Source organism: Panicum virgatum, chromosome 4K (genome assembly GCF_016808335.1).
Source record: "Panicum virgatum strain AP13 chromosome 4K, P.virgatum_v5, whole genome shotgun sequence".
Taxonomy (NCBI): Eukaryota; Viridiplantae; Streptophyta; class Magnoliopsida; order Poales; family Poaceae; genus Panicum; species Panicum virgatum.
Window position 1 is genome coordinate 43,740,438 of NC_053139.1, and position 6,102 is coordinate 43,746,539.

The following is a 6,102-nucleotide window of genomic DNA, read 5'->3' on the forward strand; positions in this document are numbered from 1 at the left end:
AAGGCACCTCGAAGGATGCACAAAACAAAGCACCTCGAAGGATGCACACGAACAAGCATCTCGAAGGATGCACAAAAGAAGCACCTCGAAGGATGCACACAAACAAGCATCTCGAAGGATGCACAAAACGAAGAACCTCGAAGGATGCACTCAAACAAGCATCTCCAAGGACGCACACAAACAGGCACCGAACAATCACGAATACAAATTTCGCCAACCAAAAGAACCTTTCAAAGTCGAAGGTTACAACGAATCACGACCGGACCAACCTAAGTACTCTACGACGTTGGCTCCAGGGTGAGCGAGGCTGAAAGCCTCCCAACTCAACAACGGCATAATGTTGTTCGCCTCCTGCAGCAGGGGAATATTTACAAAACAACCTTCAAAGTTCCCAAAACAAATTCCTACAAGCCAGTCTCTACACCTGAGCTCTGGTCGAGCGGCTGGCATCACGTTCCGAAGGGGACCTCCTGGCTTCGGGCGACCAATTACCTTCCGAAGGTTGATCAAGAACCGACTCCTGCGCAGACAAGAAGATTTCACCACAAGAAAGCAAAAAATCGAAAATGCAGAGCCTGTTTAAAGAAAACTTACACACTTGCGGCAGCCGCAAGTGTTCGAACGGCGACCTTCCCCGAAGGTTCCCAGAAACGCTCAAAATATGCAATCTTTGACTTCCTGGATCTTGGCCACCTCCTCAGACAAACCCTCATAGGGGACGTAATGAAAGTCCCCTTCGAGTTTGGAAAGGTCAACGGCGCCGACACGGAGGAGGTTACCCACAAGTCCCTCGAAGGATACGGACGCTGTGTTATCATTTGCAACGCCCATCACCTCTCCGAGCCCCTCAAACTTCGATAGCAACCAGTCCAAAAGCTGAAAGATGACTTGAGAACCTTCGGCCGGCTCAAGCAAGGGCAGAGGCTCTGCTCCGAGAGCGGCAGGAGCCTTCTTGTACTCTTGGTACACTCCCTCGGCCCGTGAGGCGACCTCAGTGAAGACTTGCTCGAGCTCACCCACTCTAGCATAAACCTTCTCCAACTCGGTGATCCTCCCCTTAAGGTCAGCCTTCTCGTTCGCATCCTTTTCCACAGTCTTCCGAAGGCTCTCCAGAACCTTCTCATTGTCCAAGGCAGCTGTCTCTAGCTTCGAACACTTGCCCTTTAATTGCCGGTTCTCATCCCTCAGGGACTGAACCTCTACCTCGGCTCGCTTCAGCCTCTCCGCCAGGCTTAGCCTCTCGTTGGCTTGTTTGACCCGTAGGTCCTCATCAGCCTTAGCCTTCTTCATCAAAGCCTGGCTGGCAAAAGCAAGCTTCTTGCTCATTTCCGCCACAATAAAGGCAGTGTTGGAGGTAGAAGTTTCCGCCAATGCTGCGTTAAACTCTACAGCAAACACGAAGTCACCTTCGGGAATCCCAAAATTAAGCAAAAGCTAAACCGAACCCTGCACTAACTAACCTCTCTCCGCGGGAAGGATCCCGGTTCTGCCAGGCCCGTGCATAACGGCCAAGAGCTGCTTCATTGACGCAGACACTTCTGCAAAGGCAATAAAAAGGAAGGTTTTTAATAAGGTCGAAAACAAACCAACGGCTCGTTAAAAACGAAGAGTCGAAGCTTACTAGTTTCGTCAAAGTTCAACCCCTCCAACATCTCCATCTCCTTGTCCGAAGGTGGAGCCGAGGACCCACCCGGGAAATTACCGTCCCTGAGAGAAAGCAGCGTCTCGCCAACAAGAATCTCCCCCCTCCTCGACCCCCGCTGCAAGAGTAGGCATGGCGACCGCCATCATCGGCGTCGGAGCCTTCGGGGCACTGGCCGCTGGCCCAGACGGCTTCGGACCCGGTGGCTTCGGAATGTCCGAAGGCTTGCTGCCAGTCTTAACAAGGCTCTGAATCCTCCGGCATTTCGTCATACCTTCGGGGGAACAATAAAGATTAATCAGTGCCTTCGTCACCTCAACCCGACGGCCGGAACCAAAAAGCATGGTCCCGTACTCATTGCTAAGATCATAACGGGATCTAAAAAGCCTCCCTTCGGGAACTACGATCCCCCGCCCACAGTCCCCATGAGCTCTTCCATAAATGAGGGCGTACTGTTATCACCTGAAGAAACTTCCTCATCCTGCGCCTTCCTCTTAGCGCTCTCGGCCCTTGCAACCGAAACCCTCGAGCTCAAAGGTTTCTGCCCCCTCCCACGACCTCGTCCGCCCCCTTCACCACCCTCACCCGAAGTCCCCACCTCCTCCTTCTTAGCCTTGCCCTTGGACTTCTTTGACGCCACCTCGGAGCCAACATTGCCCGGAGGCGTCATCCTCAGAACCGCACCCGCAGGCACCGGCCGAACGCCGTACTCCACGCCCATCTCCGCCAAACACCGGTTCAATCGAAGGTTTCTCTTACAAACCTCCAACAGGGAAAGGTATTCCTTCTTGTTCCAAGGCCCCAGGATGTCCGAAGGCTCCCGCTCCAATTCAGCGACGATCACTTCATCACTCGAACCTTCGGGACTCTGAAGCCCAAAAATCGGTGAGATCAAGTCATATTCCATTCCAGCAATCCACTTCCGGTCGAACCCTCAGGGAGCCCAGCCAGCAGACAAAGGCCAAACCCCAGCAGCCAAAAACTCTTCCACCACATCTCTGCCCCCGCAAACTTGACAGGCCGTCATCAAAGCTTCCAAACATGGCTTGAAGCCTGGCGTACGCTTGTTGTATTCAGGCTGAAAAGTGTGCTCAAATGGCTCGATATCCGAAGCTAACAGATACCTCTCTTCGCCCGAACCTTCGGGATCTGGAAATCTGATCTTGGCATAAAATCAATACTCCAGCCAGTTCCCCTCCCACTTGTTCTTTCGGGGCCGGGGAAAGCACAACCTTATCCAAGCCCACCTTCTTGTTAGGCTTGCAAGGAACGAAGGTGCAACACCCATTCTGCACCTCACTCTCCTCCTCATCATCATCCACGAAAACCTTCCGAGACTGACAGTGCAACTGAAAAAGCCTGCAGAAGGCATCAACTGACACTTCACCCCCGAACGTCCTTGCAACCCATAAGAACTTGGACAATGCTACGATCCCGTTCGGGGTGAAATGGTGAAGCTTTACGTTGAAAGGCTCTAGCAGCTTTGGAACTACCGGATCCATCGGAAGGCGCAACCCGGCGGTAAAGAAATCCTTAAACACCACCACCTCTCCAGACTCAAGCATCGGTAAAACCTCCGAGCCAGGAGGGCGACACACACCTTCGGGAAAGTATTCTTTCAAAACGTAGAAATTGATCATACTCTGAGAAACAACAGATGGCTCGAAGAGCAAGGTCTTACGCTTCTCGGGATCCATCAGTTCAGAAACGCTCGCTGAAACCCCCGACAGACTGCCACTGGCTTGTTCCTGTTGGGCCGGCGGGCGCGAAGACTTGGATCTTTCGGGACGATCAGTAGAATCAGCGTCTGCGCGAAGAACCGCCCTCTTAATGAATGCCATATCTACAGAAAAGCAAAGAAAGGCAAATCAAATAAAAGGCTTAACTCTAACCTCCGATTAACCTCGCCGTCTGCTTAGTCCGAGCCATGAGCCACCAAACTACTTACACCGAAAGAGAGACGAAAAGCTCGAGCTCACGCAACACAGAACCTTCGGAGGAAATGTTCTAAAACTAAAGCAACGAGCGTGAGCAGAGCTTAAGAAGGCGCAGGTTTTACCCCCCCTCCGCTTATATAGGCAAGGGAAAACTACAGTACCAATGGTAAAATCGAGGAGCCTTCGGGAGACGTTTTTCCCTCGGGAGCCTTCGGGAGACGTTTTTCCCTCGGGAGCCTCCCGAAGGATACGATCAATCCTTACCAATAACGCGGGTTCGGACCGCCGGCTTCGGACCTCGCCCTCGAGGGGCTACTGTTGGGGATTGGGCCTTCGGAAAGTCCCCCGGAGGTTGATCCCAGCCTCGAAAACATCTCCTAACCTGTCTGCAGGGCTCCGATGATTGGTCGGTACCCTGTAGCAGGGGTACCCACTCTTACCGCAGCAAGACAGGACCCTCATAGTTATCCGTAACTACGCGTAAGGACGGAGTAGCCAGGCTCCACCGGACAGGCTCTTCCCTCACCAGGCCAACGGCCCCGGACCCGTTCCCCGCCTGGGGATCGGTCCGGAGACGCCACGTGTCTCTAAGGGATAGAAGCTCTGAGCTGACAGCCAGGCCTCGGACCCCCCATAGGGGTCCGGGGCCTCCTGCGCCGTCCGGACCCCCCTTACCGTGCGGAGGTCCGGAGACGCCATGTGTCCCGGGGGCACGGGCGCGGGCTCATGCGCGAGTCCTCCACAAGGGGGACTCGCCCACCCACCACATTTAATGCGGATGGTTGACGCATGCTCTGCCGCCAGCGCACGCGGGACAGCCTTTAACAGGCCCCGCTGTGCACCGCGTATTACCAAGGTGCACAGTGCAGCCGCCTGTGCCGCGCCCGCGCAGAGCCCGTCAGCCGCATTAAATGGATACGACGGCACGGCACCTTTCCATCATACCGCCTACGCCGCTCCCTACACAGCCGTTCAGCTACATGGCAGGCGACGCCGCTGGCTACGACGGGCGCCGTTCCGACAAGACAGCGCCTAGACATGCTGAACGGGAGACTCCAAGAGCAGGCAAAGATATCCAGAGAAAGATCTCCTTTGCCTGCAACGCCATAATGATGAACAGTACTATATTTTGTACCGCATCGCTGGGCCCACTTGTCGGGGTCCCGGCAGCCATGTACGCGCCTCCCTTGAGATATAAAAGGGTGGCACTCGCTGTGAACAGGACAGCTCCAGACAGACTCAAGCTCTTACAACCTTCTCACTCTCGTGGGAAGGCAATACAACACATAGTGGACGTAGGGTATTACGCTCCGGCGGCCCGAACCACTCTAAATCCTACTGTGTTCATCGTGTTCTTGAGTGAGATCGATCTAAGACCAGCTAACCCCAGAGTACACAACCTCAGGGCTAGGGCGGGTGCCATCCGCCACCCGGCTGTGGTTTGCAGCACCACGACATTTGGCGCGCCAGGTAGGGGGCTCTTTAGCTGGTCGCAGTTCATCTCTTCTTCGTCCCCATGGTTCGCGTGGACGACGTGGAGATGACGGAGGGTGTGGCGTCCTCCACGCCACATGCATCTCGTGTTCCTGCTCCAGGGGCAACTGTGCCTGCGGAGCAGCCACCGTCGGCGGCAGCGCGCGCTGCTCGCCGGCAACAGTCAGGGCACCCATCAAGGGCCCCCTCACAAGCTGCGAGCGGCGGAGCGCTGGCAGCGGCTAGGGAGTTGCTTCGCAACCCCCCGGCTGAGGCAGCCTTGCCAGACGCCCTGAAGCAGTGGCGGGACGACATTGACCGTCTCCTCCACCTGGTTCAGACCTCCCCCAGTTCTGCAAGGACTGGGCAACGACCTCAGCCTGGCAACGCGGTGGTACCTTACCACCAGCGTCAGGGCGGTGCGTCGGCGTCCGTGCGCTCCCCTACTGTGAGGGGTGCACGAACAGAAGACCTGCGGGCAGAGCTCAACCGCCGGCGCGCGGGAGAGGATGCCCGCGTCTCCGTTGAGAGGGCGCGAGAGCGCCGTCTTAACATTGAGGGCCGTAACCTCAATGCCGACTTGGACGTAGTGGCACCCAAGCCCCCGGTGAACGCCCGGATACAGCCAGGCGCACCGGTTGCTGGGGTGGGCTGCGCTGCGCTGGCGGACCACCTCCGAGCAGTGGCATGGCCATCCAAGTTCCGCCCCCACCTGCCGGAAAAGTACGACGGTACCACTAACTCGTCGGAGTTCCTGCAGGTGTACGTTACTGCCATCACAGCGGCTGGTGGTAACGCTGCCGTCATGGCAAGCTACTTTCATGTAGCCTTGTCTGGGCCAGCCCGGACCTGGCTCATGAACCTCACACCTGGGACGATCCAGTCCTGGGAGGAGCTCTGTGCGAGGTTCACAGCAAACTTCGCCAGTGCGTACCAGCAGCATGGAGTGGAGGCACACCTCCATGCCGTGAGGCAAAAACCCGGAGAAACGCTCCGGGCCTTCATCTCGCGCTTCACCAAGGTACGGGGTACCATTCCTCGTATCTCAGA